Source organism: Rhinolophus hipposideros (assembly GCF_964194185.1).
Source record: "Rhinolophus hipposideros genome assembly, chromosome: 20".
Classification (NCBI taxonomy): Eukaryota; Metazoa; Chordata; class Mammalia; order Chiroptera; family Rhinolophidae; genus Rhinolophus; species Rhinolophus hipposideros.
Window position 1 is genome coordinate 33,055,007 of NC_138066.1, and position 14,823 is coordinate 33,069,829.

Sequence of the window (14,823 nt, forward strand, 5' to 3'; positions counted from 1 at the left end):
CGGGTGGGACCAAGCCGCATCCTCCTGGATTCTGCTTGCCCTTCCAACTTCGGTTTGTTCATTTCAGTGCCTTTGAGCTGTGAGGGCGCTCCTCATGCACTCACTCATATTTTAACTTCCCCTTCTAGGCCTGAGACACAGAGAAGGCCTTGAAGTTTCTCGTGTGGGAAGTATTTGATATAGGCATGTCACCAATGCTTAATCTCTCCAGTCACCACAGACCTTACAATAGCACCAGCTGCCTTGGGACAGACCAAAAAGCACCCCTCCCAATCTAACCTTATTAACCCCCTCCCGCACATTTGTATTGCACTAACGCAGCCTTCAGAGGTTGCTTTCTGAGATCTGCCTCCTCTCACCAGTGACCTCATTTCTAAGCCCAAAGTGTTTTGGAACTTGGTGCTTCGAAGACTTCTGGAATGTTGTGGAATGTTGTGTGAGGCCTGCCCCCAGCAAGCCTCTACCAGGAAGGCGCAGGCACAGCCCCACTAGTTCCTCCTCTATTTATTGTCTCCTGGAAAACCCAGGGCCCTCCTCCCCATCTCCACCTCTGCCACCAGGGCAGCCCAGGGAGGCCCAGGTGCAGTGAGAGCTCCTAGCAGCAGCAAGCATTTCTCTGAACCTTGGAGACAGTGGAGACACCATCCGAGTTTCTGGAAACCAGAGCCCTAAGCAAGCTGGGTTCTCTCTGTACTTCCAACTACCTCATTTCAATAAACTCTGTTTCTTTTTTCCTTCTTCCTGCCTACTTTTGCTCCTCCACCTCAGGGTAGAGGAGGCCTCATATTCCAAGAGCCCAGGAGAGAGGGAAGGACAGACTTGGTCAACGCTGGGCCTGGAAAGAACTGAGTGGATCCAAAGCAGAACTGGGCCCCAGACCTCCATGTTTGACAGACATCAGTTTTCTGGTTGTTGGAGGAACCAGGACAGAGATGGAGGAAAAATGCAGTGGGGAAGAAAGAGTTGGGAGAGGGTCCTGAGAGAAAGGCAGGAAAGGAGAGAAACGGGATTTCTTTTGGAGAAAACAGAAAAGGGTGTAAAAAGAGTAGGAGGTGTAACAGAAGGCAAGGGGCCCTTACCCTATTCCTTAACCCCTCACCCCCACACTTAGCTCAAGGCCTGGTATAGAGTAAAGGCTCAGTAAATATTTGCTGAAAGAGTGAAGCATGTGGGTAGGCTGTGTAATGTCTTCCTCTCTGCCAATTCTTGCTCAGAGAAGGTCAGAGGAAGTGTTACCTACAACCCAGAGCCTTTCCACCCATTTGGGACACCCGGATGTCAGAAGCCAGAGTGACTGGGGCACTCGGCCAAAGCCAGCTGCCTCCAAAATGCCATCTAGGCTCAGTGCCGGCCAAAGCCAGCTGCCTCCAAAATGCCATCTAGGCTCAGTGCCGTGCACCCGAGCTCAAGGTGAACACCCTGGGTCTTAGGCCCTGGACCAGATGAAGGAGGCGGCTGTGAAAGGAGCCAGTGGCATAAGGGTGGGTGCAGGAGTAGGGGTAAGAGACCCTAAGGAGGGCAGGTTGGAGGACTGGGGGACATGGGGGTGGGCCGAGGAGGCAGAGGTAAATTCAAAACCAGCGCTGACCTTTTTACCTCAAAGCGCCCTTGGGCTTTCCAAACAAGCCAACAACGCACCTGCAGGGGCAGCTATTGTCCCCTGGCAGTCCCACTGACAAACCTTTGGTTAGCGGAGGCAGGGGTGGGGGTTGGGGTGGGGTAGAACCGGGGCCCAGGAAGCTCCATGACGGCCAAAAAACTCCCATCACTCACTCGCCCCTCAGCGCCGTCGAGATGACACAAACCTGCGGGCTCTGGGTCCTGCTTCATTGATTCAGGTTACCGGGGAGCCCAAATGCCCTGGAGCCAGGACAGTTGGTGGGAGGCAGTGGGACCAAGGGGGACGCTTATCCACCCCATCTTAATTCTTGACCTTTCAAAGGAAGCGAGGTGGTAAAAAGGACTAAGAGTATGTAAGAAACTCATCATTTGTTTCCTAATGAAATTGGTGCCATTATAGGAGAGGCAATGTTATCAATAATTGTACAGTCCAGCTGGAGAGGGAGTGTGTTGCAAGAGGAAGCTCAGCTCTCTCAGAGGCTGCTGTCTTGCCTTCTGTCTTTAAAATATCTATTGACTGATTTTCTGTATTTAATTGAAATTACCACCAAGGTTGGCTTCCCCAAAGGGGTCACTTTGACAGAGGGGACAGAGTAAGTGTCCATGGAAACAAAACTCCCATCGCTTGGAGCCATTCAGTGTAAGCCAGTAGAGCCTTTTGGTTGGGGTATTTGTGGATCCTGCAACTTTGGGCCACTGGGCAGGAAAGCAGGGAGGAGCAGTGATTAGAGCAGGACCACAAGGATGGTGGAGCTTGGCCTCAGACTTGGGCTGACAGGTCCAGGGAGAGGGAGGCATGATGGAGGGGACAGGAAGAAAGAGGAAGGCTGCCCCTTTGATTTTTGGTCATAGCAGAAGGAACCATCAGATTCTGGCTGGGAATGGTGAGGTACAAATCAACTCTGTTAACAGAGGCACAGGATCAAAATAATCCCCAATAAATGTGAGCTTTCCACCTCCTTAGATCCGAAGCTATTGACCCTTTTCCCACTTTGTCCTCTCCAAAAATCCCACTTTGAATCTGAGGCCCCAGACTGGTCTACACAGAAGGCACTTATTTGGAGAAAAAAAAAGATCACTGTGTATTTCCCTATCATAAACAACAATGGAGATGGTCAAACAAACAAACAAAAACACATTTTGCAGTAATTCAATTAAGTTGATGGTCTTTGTTAAACTTTCCAGAATAGATGCTGGCTCTTCCACTTATAGACTCCTCCATGCTTTTCAGATAGGTGGTTTTTCACAGCCCTTGAGGGGGTAAAGGGAATTACATTTGCCAGGGGATCTGAAAGCGCACTTTCTGTAAAATTTGGAAGTCCTTCACTCCTACATCTCCATCATCTACCAGATCTCGAGAAAATCTCCTGTTTTGAAAGCAAAAATCTTAAGAGAGATTATTTGTCTTGAGTCTTCATGGGAGGGAGAATCCTTCTCAGGTATGGTTGAAAGTTTGTCAAGGTTTCTGAGGAGCATCTCCTGGCCCCTCCCCCACGGTTTTTTTTTGGGGGCGGGAGCAGTCAAGCCTCCATTCCACCTAACCCTCTGCACCATCTGTTTCTTGTCCCCAAGTGTGAACTTTTCCTCTTTCATTTGCCTTTTTCTTCAGCATTTGTTCTCCCAATGTGAGGCCCTTTGATCTGGACAAGAAAGACAAAAAAAAGAGAACTAAAATCCCCTGAAATTCTCCTTACTTTTAAAGTTGGTTTCTTTGTTATGAACATTCCTTGCATCAGTACCACTGGGCTGCTGGAAGGAAGTTGGTGGGATGGGGAGTGGAAGAGGGTGCAGATGGGGAAGCTGGGGGCACCTCTAGATGACTGAGATGAGAGACATCCAGATGGGCCTGAGAGGAAGGTGGGGGAGTTGGGGAGATGTCCAGAATACCTGGGTTCAAATCCTTCCACCCCTGCCTCGCAGAGCCTTGTGGCCTTGGGCTTGCCCACTTTCATTATCTACAAAATGGGGATCATAACAGTACTTATTTCATGGGGTTGAAGTGATTAAATGTGTGTAAAATGCATGGAGCAGTCCGTGATAAATAAAAATGATCTATAGTAATAATTACCATTATTAAAAGGGACATGTCCTCTCCCCTTTCTATAGTCCCTAATCTATTCCAGGGCACATCTTGACCCTTTGAAGTGTACACACTTTCACTTCTCACACTCATCTCTTGTTTGAATCCTGATAGGTGTATGGAACTAGAGACAGGTTAGGGGGTTAATGACAGGTATAAGGGATTCCCTTCTTAGCAGCTGAGAACATCTTGAATGGGCCCGGTTGAGACTTAATTTTCAATGTGGTCTTCTTTTATTAGCTGGATGAGTTTATGTCAGTTACTCAGTTTCCCTGTGCTTCCATTTCTCAGATATAAAATGGAACATGTTGAAGAATAAATGAGATATATGAGAAATGCTTACAATACTGCCTGCCTGGGTTCAGGAGAGATTTTTCTGTTTTATATATTCACATAAGGCATTTTTCTATTACTCTCTTACACTGAGTTGTTCTTGGTCTTGGTATGATGGGAGACTTGGTCCTCCTGCACTGCACCCACAGACCTACCTGGTACCATAACCATGGAACTTGTTGCTAGGGAATAAAATAATTATGAACGAAAGGGTTCAGCGTAGTCCCCCAGAATACTGGTTTACAGTAAGGACAGTATCATAATGAGACATGGTCTTGGCATGGCAGCCTCATTGCGTAACTCTGCAGCACATTCTCATGTGGTCTATGAGATTGGCGCCCCCTGCAGTTGTGCCAGATTTTTTTCTAATGGTTCAGTCCCGGTTCTAAGGACTTCCTTGCATGACCTTTGCATGACTCAACCACAGTATTTCAGATGCTTCAGCTTTTGCTATTTACCTGGCTCTCTAAATGTTTTATATAATCAGAGTGAATCCTGGGTGGGACAGGAGTTGGAAATACAAAATATTGAATGTCCATATCTGGGAAAACTGAGAGGCTGAAATCGCTATAGACTTCAGCTCAAAGACAGACCTATTGGCCCTTGTCCATTGTCATTCTCTTCTTTGGGAAATAATTGGATACTTTAGGGAAGAAAGCCGGGAGACCAGAGTTTCCTCTCCCAAGGGTCTGTTGTGTGTCCTCTGTAAGTCACTTAACCTCTTTGGGCCTACTTTCCCAGTTTTTAATATAAGTTGAATTATCCCACTGTAGCTTGACTCATCCTTTCCTCTGAGGATAGTAGACTTAGGTAAGAAGGAATGTTAAACTTGGTCCGGGATAGGATGGGATGGGGGTGGGGAAGCATCATGTTGGATATAGGCTACTGGCCTACTTAGAGCTAATTAAAATCATCCCTCCCAACCCCAACCCTAGTCCATTTCCTTCAAGCTCTCAAGACTACTGGCCTGGGTCCAGACAATTCTGAGCCCTGCAGCCTTTTCTGCCTGGAGGGGAACCTCGGAGGGAGGGAGCCTCACAAAGCATGCGCCCTCTGCTCCTTAGGGGCCCAAAGCTCCCTTCAGTTTACTCTGGCCTGACAGCTCCATTTCAACCCCCACCTTGGAGATGAGGCAGCTCAATATTTACTCAGCCAGAGAGGTTTGCCCAGAAGCTTTGCCTTCTCCCCAGCCTGCTCCTGCTGGCTCTGCTCTGTTGCCCCCACCCCCTTCCCTCCTGGTTCAAAGAAAGTTCAGCCCTGCAATGGCTTGCAGCCCCCAATTCCCCCAGCCCTGGCGGAGCCGCCTGTCCAGAGGATTGCTGAGGACAGAAGGGCGGGGAAAGGGTCCCGGTCGTGGGGTCATGCCCTGGTCTCTCCACTCTTGCCAGACCAGCAGCCCGGGCCTCTCAGAGGAGAGACAACTCAGCAAATGGTTGTCTTTTGGGGGAAGGGGTGCATGGAGATTGGCTAAAATGGAACTGTTGGGTTGGGGAGGTGATCCAGGACTCCGAAGGGCCATGTATCTATCTGCATGTTATTAGTATTACAGACTATGTTTAATGGTAGAGAAAGTTGGTAAACTTATAATAGTTTGGACTCTTTTCAAAGACACTATGTGGGGACAGAGTCCCAGAGAGCAGTTTCCAGGCTCTCAGTCTCACGTGGAAAGGTGCTGGCTTGGGTAGTAGATGGCCATCAGCTGTGGCTAGTTGGCCATCAGCTGTAACCAGTTAGCCATTAGCCACTAATATAACGGCCGTGGCTATGCTAGGGTGTTAGTTGTTGGTTGGTTGGCAGAGAAGTGGACCTCAGCTTGTGGATTGTGTGGCTCCTGTTTCCTGTGTCTCCCACCCAGACGTCTGCGAGAACACAGTGGTAGGACTCCTCTATCTATGGCTCTGTGGGTGCTCCTTTTTGGCCTTACCATATCTTGCGTTCTGGTGCGGGGAGCGGGAGCTGAGACCCCGCATGACACCACGCATGATACACTAAAAGAGGTAATACAATAAGGAAGTGACACCCACATTCCCAGCAACCATATGAAAACAGTCTCTCTCCTAACATTTTAGAACATAAGATCCACAAAGGCTGACATTTTTGTCTGTTTTGTTTATGGCTCCATTTGCAGTGCTTCCAACAATGCCTGGAATATATTGCTCAGTAAATATTTGTTGGATAAGTGAATACCGCAACAAAACTCTCCTGTCTAGGTGTTCTGAAATGATGACCGTTTTAGTTTGATTAGTCCAAGAGTATTATCATTATCAATGTGTTAATATAAAAGCCAGGAAAGTAGGGTTACAGATGGAAGGGGATTTGGGAGGCATTTTCTTTTCTCCTATCTCCTCTTAGTTAAAGGTACCTATCTCAGGCGGCGTTCACGTCACAGGGTGAGCCTGCTCCCAAAGTTTCACCTACTGAGTTTTTCTTTGTTGTGTTTGGGCTTCCTTTACATTAGCAATTGTAAACTTAAGCAAAACCCCACATTTGAAAATGTAAAAGATTTGAAGGCCCAGCTGAATATTTAGATTGGTAGAAATGTTGGTAGAAAAGAGACAGAGAAGCCATTCTTCTGCAGGGAGATCCTGGCGAGCTGCTCCCAGCACAGACAAGCCTTCTTTTCTCCTCTCCACCTCCCAACTCACCCCGACAGAGTTTAGCGTCCTTTAAACACCAGTGGATCAAGGTTTCCTTTTATTGTTTCTAAAAACGTTTGGGATGTCTTCCCCTTTTAGGGCCAATACAGTGCATTTACACAGGGCAGTGCTTTGGTTTGTTTGGGTCTGAAAGGGATAGTGAGAAGCATTACTTTCAATGTTAATGGAACTCTGAGGGCAAGGAAGGCCACCTGTTGGAAGTTTCAGAGTCCTGAGAAAGATCACCCAGTATGGCCTGGTCAATTTCCATCAGTGGAAATTGTTGGGAATTGATGACATCCTATTGCTTACCACAGATCTACACACACGTGGATCCTGATCACAGAAACAGGAACCTAACTTAAGGCAGGAAAAGAAAGGGGAAAACTGTCAAGAAAACAGAAAAGTCACCTGCCCCCTACCGCCATGCTTTACCCTGGGGTTAGAGTTCTAGATCTGGGGTCCCTCAGGAAGGACGAAGTTGAGTAAGGGAATCTCTCAGCAGCAGCCTGAAAGAAAGCAAAATGTTGCACGGTTCTGGGCATGGCTCTAACAATTTTGGCCAGAGTTGTCTGATTCCCCATTTCCATCCGGCCCGCAGTCTCTGCTAGATGTTGTTTTTCTGGACGGGGAGTCTGAAGAAGTGAAATCTGTATAAGAAACTGTGCAGGGCAAAAGCCTTCGAGGTGTATGTCAGGAAACACAGGCTGGCAGGTGGCGGGAAGAGCTATCCCACATTCTTCTTCAGCCCTGAAATTCCTTTCCCCCTTCCATCGCCTCCAATTCCTCCACTGTCTGTCGTATTTACACTCAGTCATTTTCCCCCCAAACTCAATTTTCAATCCCTACCTTTGGGGCTCCACAGGAGAGACCCTGCTCAGGGAGCTGAAGCTAGAAAGAGTCAGAGGAAGGCAGGAAGCCAACATCTTTCCCGGAGGATGGGTGAGGTGGATGGGGCAAGTCCTGAATCCAGCGTGGGGTCTCTATTCAGTAATTCCAATTCAGTAATTTGCGTGAATTGGACATGCGGAATTGCAAAGATGCCTTTGAAATTGTCTGCAGGCCTGCAGCTCCCACCTACAGTGCGAACATTTCAAAACCCATTGAAATCCACACCTTGACACATTCCTGCATATACGTTGGCCTCTCTCACACATTTGCAGACCTATTTATAAACAAGCATTGTTATTTGTGCCCCTGACCAGAAACACAGCTTTGCAGACGTGGCTGCAACAGCCAGGAAAGCAAGCTAGATATATAGATATCGTTACCTGCGTGGAAAGGTTATCTTTGTCTTCCACTCTTTGCAGTTTATATTTTGGCTGTAAGTGATGCTAAACGAAGTTTCTGGGAATTGTGAGTGGAAAACAGAAGAGTTCTTGGCATAGACGTGAAAAGGAAAAAAGCCTTTTGCTAAAAATCCCTTAATCAATCTATCTCTACAGAATTTCCAGAATGGAAAAGAAAAGGAAAAGAGGTGAGAAATTAGTCAGCTCTCCATATTAAGTGGTATGTGGCTAAGCACTCATACAGAAAGCAAAAATTAAGAGAAAGCAAAACACAGAAAATTCCAAATGTGACTAATTTTCCACATTTTCTTCACAGACTACCAAAGATCTGGAAAGTAAATTTTTTCCCCTTGTTTTCATTTGGGTGTTCAGACCCAGAGTTTAGCAGGCTTTACCTGAATCTCCCTGCCTTGGGTAGGAAAAAGAAAAAGAGCTTGTATGGATCCCTAGAATTTAATAATGAACAATGAAGAGACATCAAAAATTAAAGAAAAATAGCATCCAGCTTGTGCCTAATACCAGTCTTAACTTTGGGTTCTTCAACATCCTAACCTATTTTGAAAAAAAGCAAACTTTTAAATGTGCATTAAATAAATCTACCAAAAAAATAATTTCAGCATCTTCCCAAATCCTCCCTTTATGAAAAACTCCCTTTATTTCAATAGAGAAAAATCTGTTTTCAAAAGTTCCTGTTTTTGAGCAAGAAGAGGGGTTTACCTGCAATAGATACGGGTCTTCCTTCTGTCTCTTTATTCTTCCTAAGTCAAAGGGATATAGGACACTGGAGAAATTTCAGAGCAAATTTTGCTTTACTCTTTCTCTTCCTCCAACTCTCTTGTGCAAAAATCTCTAAGGGTCAAAAGCAGGATTTTAGGTTTGAATTTAATTTAATCAGTACATTAACCTCTTGCTTTTATGTCTTCTGCATTGGCCAGGTGCTGAGCTGCTCCCAATGTCAGATTCCTCCCTTGGAAAACAAAAAAAGACCCGATGCCCTCTTTTTTTTTTCTCCTCCCAGATCTTTTAAGTTTAGTGTTTAATTTTATTTTTGGTGACAAGTGTAAATGTTTGCTCAGTTGCTGAGACATAACTCAGATTCTTCTCTCAGGTCAGTCCACGCCTGGAGGAACACACCTCCATCCTCTCTTTTCAACCCCTTTGAGTCAGGGTTCAAGACACAGTTTTCCTGTAGTCACAGAGGGTCTCACTCAGGACTCCTAGAGCCCCTTCCCACTTCAGCCAGGAACAGGGAGAGATTTCCTGCATCACAGGGTCCACTCTCCAGTGGGGTCTGAAACCCTGGTTTGGGAGAGGAGAGAGAAAAGCTCACACATCCTTGATGGGTCTGAAAAGTAGGTCTTTCTATACTAGGTATGCCTGGAGATAAAGAACTCTGCCCTCCTCTCCTCCCAAAACGTGTGCACACCTCTCACAACCCAGCAAGTTGATGGAGGAGTTTTGTTGTTTAAAAGAATAAAGACAGAGGAGGAAATTATTATGTTGGTGCAAAAGTAATTGCGGTCTTTGCATTTTTTTTTTTAAACCTTTTAAACCACAATTACTTTTGTGCCAACCTAATACTTAATCTGCTTCCAGAAACAGGGAGACGTGTTTTTCTCCTGGCCTTTGGCAGAGTTGGAGAGAAATTCCTGCTCCAAAATGAGATACTAATCCAGCTTCCACATTAACATTTCCTTTGGATATTTTCATGGCCAATTAGCTGCTTCTTAGCTGATAGAGAGAGCTGAGGAATCTGCATTGCTGAACTTTCTTCTGTTTCCTTCTCCCTTTCCCCATGCACCCCCGCCCCTGACACATAGACCCAAAGCCGTTTATTTTTCCTTCAGATGAGTGAATTTCCCAAGACATATCTGTGCTGAAGTTGACAATTGCTGGGAATTTCTTGTTTATCTCAACCTCACTAATGCCCACCTGAGATGGACTTAAGAGGGTAAAGGTGGGCAAATCAAAGCAAAAGAATGATTAACAGCTTGGAGATGAAGGGAATGTAAAGACCTTGTCCTTGAAACCCTCATCCAATCTTTACTACAGCATCCTGGGCTTGGACACCTCTGACAATAGGAGATTATTATTTCTAAGGCAGAGTCTTCCAATGTTGGCCTGCTCTAAATGATAGAAAATACTTCTTTATATGGAATAGGAGTTTGCCTCCTTGGGACTTGTACCCATTGATCTTACTTCTTTGCTGCCTTCAGGAGCCAACAAAAGGACTCTACCATCCTACCCCTCTAAGTATTTGAAAACAACTGTTGAACGTGTCCCTAGGTCTTCCCTTCTCTAGTGTATTACACATTCCCAATTCCTTAATTTGTTTCTCTTCAGACCTGATTTCCAGATCTTTCCCCATTCTTTTCTTCCTTCCTTAGTTAATATTTTCCATACAATTAAGTGTCTAGAACTGGACAGAAAATATAGAGTTCGTTTGAATCAGTTCTAAGTAGAGTGGGAATATCACGTCCCTTGATCTGAGCACTATGTTTCTGTTGATAAAGGCAAGATAGCTTGGACAGGAAAGGACAGTGGGGTAGGCTGGTGGCTGGTGAGAAATGAGAGGAAACCTTTCTCTCTTGCAAACTGTGTCCATCTACTTGATCTCTAGGGCTGTAATAGTCACTGATACCATAATCCATACAAATCCCTAAGCTCAGGGAGAGAGCTACCAGAAAGGCAGCTATTTGTGAGGAGTAAACATTTGCTGAGCAGAGTCTGTTTAAATTGTGAGAAGGGAAAGGAACATTAGAGTAGAGAAACAACGTGGACAGGTGAGAAGGACAGGCCTGTTATCTCAAGGGAAGGAAGTACAGATGACCTTGCCTAAGGCGGCTACTCCAGTTCTACTCCTTCTTATCATTGTTGTCCGGGTAACTCTACTTCTTTCACAATGCTTTACCCTGATCTCCTTTCTTGGTGGCAGCTGTTATTATTTTTGTTATTGTTGTTGTTGTTGACATTTATATAGCACTTTGCTATTAGCCCTTACTTCTCATCACATCTCTGGGAGATTAGTAGGATCATTATTCATTATATGAGGAGCCTGAGACTCAGAGAAAATAAATAATGTACCTAAGATCACATATCTGAAAAGCAACGTATCATTTTCTTTTACTACCTCTGGCCCTCAAGAATTTGTATAGGTCCACATATTTGGAACTGGCAATGCGTTTAGGATGATGGCCTGTCTTCAGTCTCATCCTACCCCCAACCCCATCCTAGCTATCAGACCATCAGGCATTGTTCAGGGTCTTAGGTCACTGTCTTTTTCCTTTTGGAGTAGGGAAATCAAGCAGACTACTCAAATATCCAAGATCACCGGGTTTAACTAGGGAATATCCCTCTCTATTTGAGAATTCCTGCAAATAGAGTCCAAGTCAGCTACTGACTGACTCGCAGATTCTGTGAAAACCTCTAATGGTCCAGGGTTTGGCCATGATAGGAGGTTTTGCTTTATGGATCTTTCAGTTGGGGGTGATCTTCTCCAAGTTTGGAAAAATGTAGACACTTTGAACATGACTCATCTTGTAGTTGAAAGGTTTAGGTTTGGTATGTTGCAGCAAGCCTGGGGAAATAGAAAACAGGCTATTAAAGTGAATTTGGGAAGGGTTCTCTTTGAGGACATATATTTTCAAATTCTTATGATGCGTGTGCAGTTGCTATGACTTCCCAGGTACTGGGAATCATGAAACAGGGATGGATAAGAAGTGATGGCTTTCCATAGTGATGTAATGTACAGCATAGGGAGTACAATCAGTAATATTGTGATAGCATGGTACGGTGTCAGATGGTTGCAGGACTTATCATTGTGATTGTTTCTTTAGGTCTATAAATGTTGAATAACTAAGGTATACACCTGAAACTAATATATTTTATGTTATATTTTAATAAAACTCTTTAAAAAATAGATAAAGTGTAAGTACAGTTACGGGGGGGAAAAGAAGTGAGGGCTTTTAGCATGGCTCAGGTGCCAACTGTGATGTGATCCCATAACTCAGCCGTGTCCTAAGAACCAGCAGAGTGGTCCTGGCAGTAGAGTTAACACAGGGAGAAGACAGGAAGAGGAGAGGGGAGGAACAGAGAGCCAGATTAGGGGTAGTAGATCATTTGGGTCTGCCATCTAATCTCCTATTTTATGCAAATGTTGCTTTAGCCCCCAAAGAAGCCACATTCCGGGATGGGCTTGCTGTTTATTTAAAAATACGCAGACTTTGCAACCCATTTGGAAAGCTCTGAAGGGTCTCCTGATAAGGACATCTCATCATATTCCAGCAGCAGAGCAGTAAATCGAGAACATGCAGAAACATCAAAAAAAGCCCTTCCTTGATCAGATGTTGTAAAGGATTTGCCAAGTCTGCAGATAAGGAGATCACTAGAGAGAGTGCATGTGTGAGTCCCTCCGAGAAAGCCCATTTATTTTCTCCTTTCCATTTCCTTCTGCTCGTTGGATGAACAAGGCATGCACAAGGGGGAGGTGGGTGAGCACTGGTTGTGAGCCCATGTCACATACGGCCTCTCTTTACCAGGTGCTCCGAGTAAACAATGTGGAGGGATCTTGCCTTTCCTTATCATTTTTGGAATACGAGGCTCAGAGACTTAGCGGCTGCCAAGGTAAAAGGCTATCACAGAGCAAATACTTGAATGGGAGAGACATATTTGAGAAAGAACAGATAACATTTTCAACATATTTAGAGATCCCAGCCCTCGTTCAGCTTCAGTATCTCTTCACCTGAGCTTTTACCAGTAAGAGGTGTCAAACAAATTAAATAGTTTATGGGAAGGCAGGAGCCAGGCATCTTACCAGTTTTTTTTCCCCTTCTTATGTTGGAGCCAGCCTGGAGACAACAATGCTGAAATAATGGGTCTTGGTAATTTCACAAGCTAATGGTCTCCAAGCATGCCATATTTCTTTTACTCTGCAGATAGTCACTCAGCCCCCTGACCAAAGGGAATATCAATTTTTGCTGAGAATCAGTAAAAACCATTAAATAGGAGTGTGTGTGTGGTGGATTAGAGTTTCTTTGTATAAAGTCAAATTAAGCCTTCATGAGGTACTTCCATTCTCACTTTCAATCCTCCCATCATCAGCCTTGCTTGTTAACTAAAGAAATAGAGGACAAAGAAATTTCAATTAATTGGAGGCATTATTGGAGGAACCCGAGAGTGCTCTACACATGACATACTTGCAGAGAGGGTTCTGATGGGAGATCTAAGATAAACCCATCAAAAGGTAGAATGAATAGTTGGGGTATATTTTGAGGGACCAAAAATCTGATAAGCACAACCAGGATGAGACCAATTCTAGCTTGCTATATCTGCAAATTCTCTTAAAATACAAGTAAAACTGAGAGGAGAGAAAACACTAAAAACTAATTCACTAATAACTTACAATGTGAATGAGGTCACCAGCTTAAAGAAGGAAAAGGTATTAGGTTTTAGGAAGAGGTCCCTAAAAGTGGGAAGAAGAGGAAAAAGAGAAGGTTGAGCGCTTAAGTCTCTTTCTCCCTCTCTCTCCTTTTAGAATTGTGACATGTTTCTAATGTTCTTGGTTTTTCATATTTTCTTGAGATCCCGTCTTTAAAATTTTTTTAAAAATATTTTTAGTAAAATATAGCTAACATACAACATGATATTAGTTTCAGGTGTAAAATCATAGTTATTTATCATTTATATACCTAAAGAAGTGATCATCATTATAAGTCCAGCAACCATCTGACACCGTACCACGCTATCACAATATTATTGTCTATGTTCCCTGTGCTGTACATTACATCCCCATGACTTATTTGTTTTATACCTGGAAGTTTGGACCTCTTATTCCGCTTTACCTTTCCCCCACCTTTTAAAAATTTTCAGTTACAATTGATATTCAATATTATTTTATATTAATTTCAGGTGTATAGCATAGTGGTTAGATATTTATATAATTTAAGAAATGATCCCCCTGACTAGTCTAGTACCCACTTGATAGTATACATAGTTATTACCATATTATTGACTATATTTCCTATGCTTTACTTTATATCCCCATAACTATTTTGTAACTATCAGTTTGTAGTTCCTAATCTCTTCACCTTTTTCAGCCTTTCCCCCAACTTCCTCCCATCTATCACCCCAACAAATCTAGTACATATCTGACACCATACATAGTTATTACAATATTATTGACTACATTACTTACGCTATACCCTACATCCCCATGATGACTGTGTAACTACCAATTCGTACTTCTTAATCCCTTCCCCTTTTTCACTCACCCCCAACCCCTTTTCATTTGGCAACAATCAATATGTTCTCTGTATCTATAGGTTTGTTTCTGTCTTGTTTATTTTGTTCTTTAGAATCCACATATAAGCAAAATCACATTGCATCTTTCTTTCTCTGTCTAATATACTCCACTCAACACAATACCCTCTAGGTTCATTCATACCATCGCAGAGGGCATACACCTATTCCCTTCTATGACTAAGCAATATTCCATTGTATTAATATATATGTACCACCTACTCTTTATGCATTCTTCCATCCACACCAGGCTGCCTCCACATCTTGGCCATTGTAAACAATGCTGCAATAAACATATGAATTCACACATCCCCTTGAAGTAGCATTTTGGGGGTTTCTTCAGGTAAATACCCAGAAGTGCGATTACTGGGTTCTTCTTTGTCTCTTGTTATAGACTTTGTTTTAAAAGTTTATTTTGTCTGGCATAAGTATTGCTACCCCAGCTTTTTGTTTGTTTGTTTCCATTTTCATGAAATATCTTTTTCCATCCCTTTACTTTCTGTCTGTGTGTGTCTTTCAATCTTCAGTGATGCTCTTGTAGGCAACATATGTAAGGGTTTTCTTATCC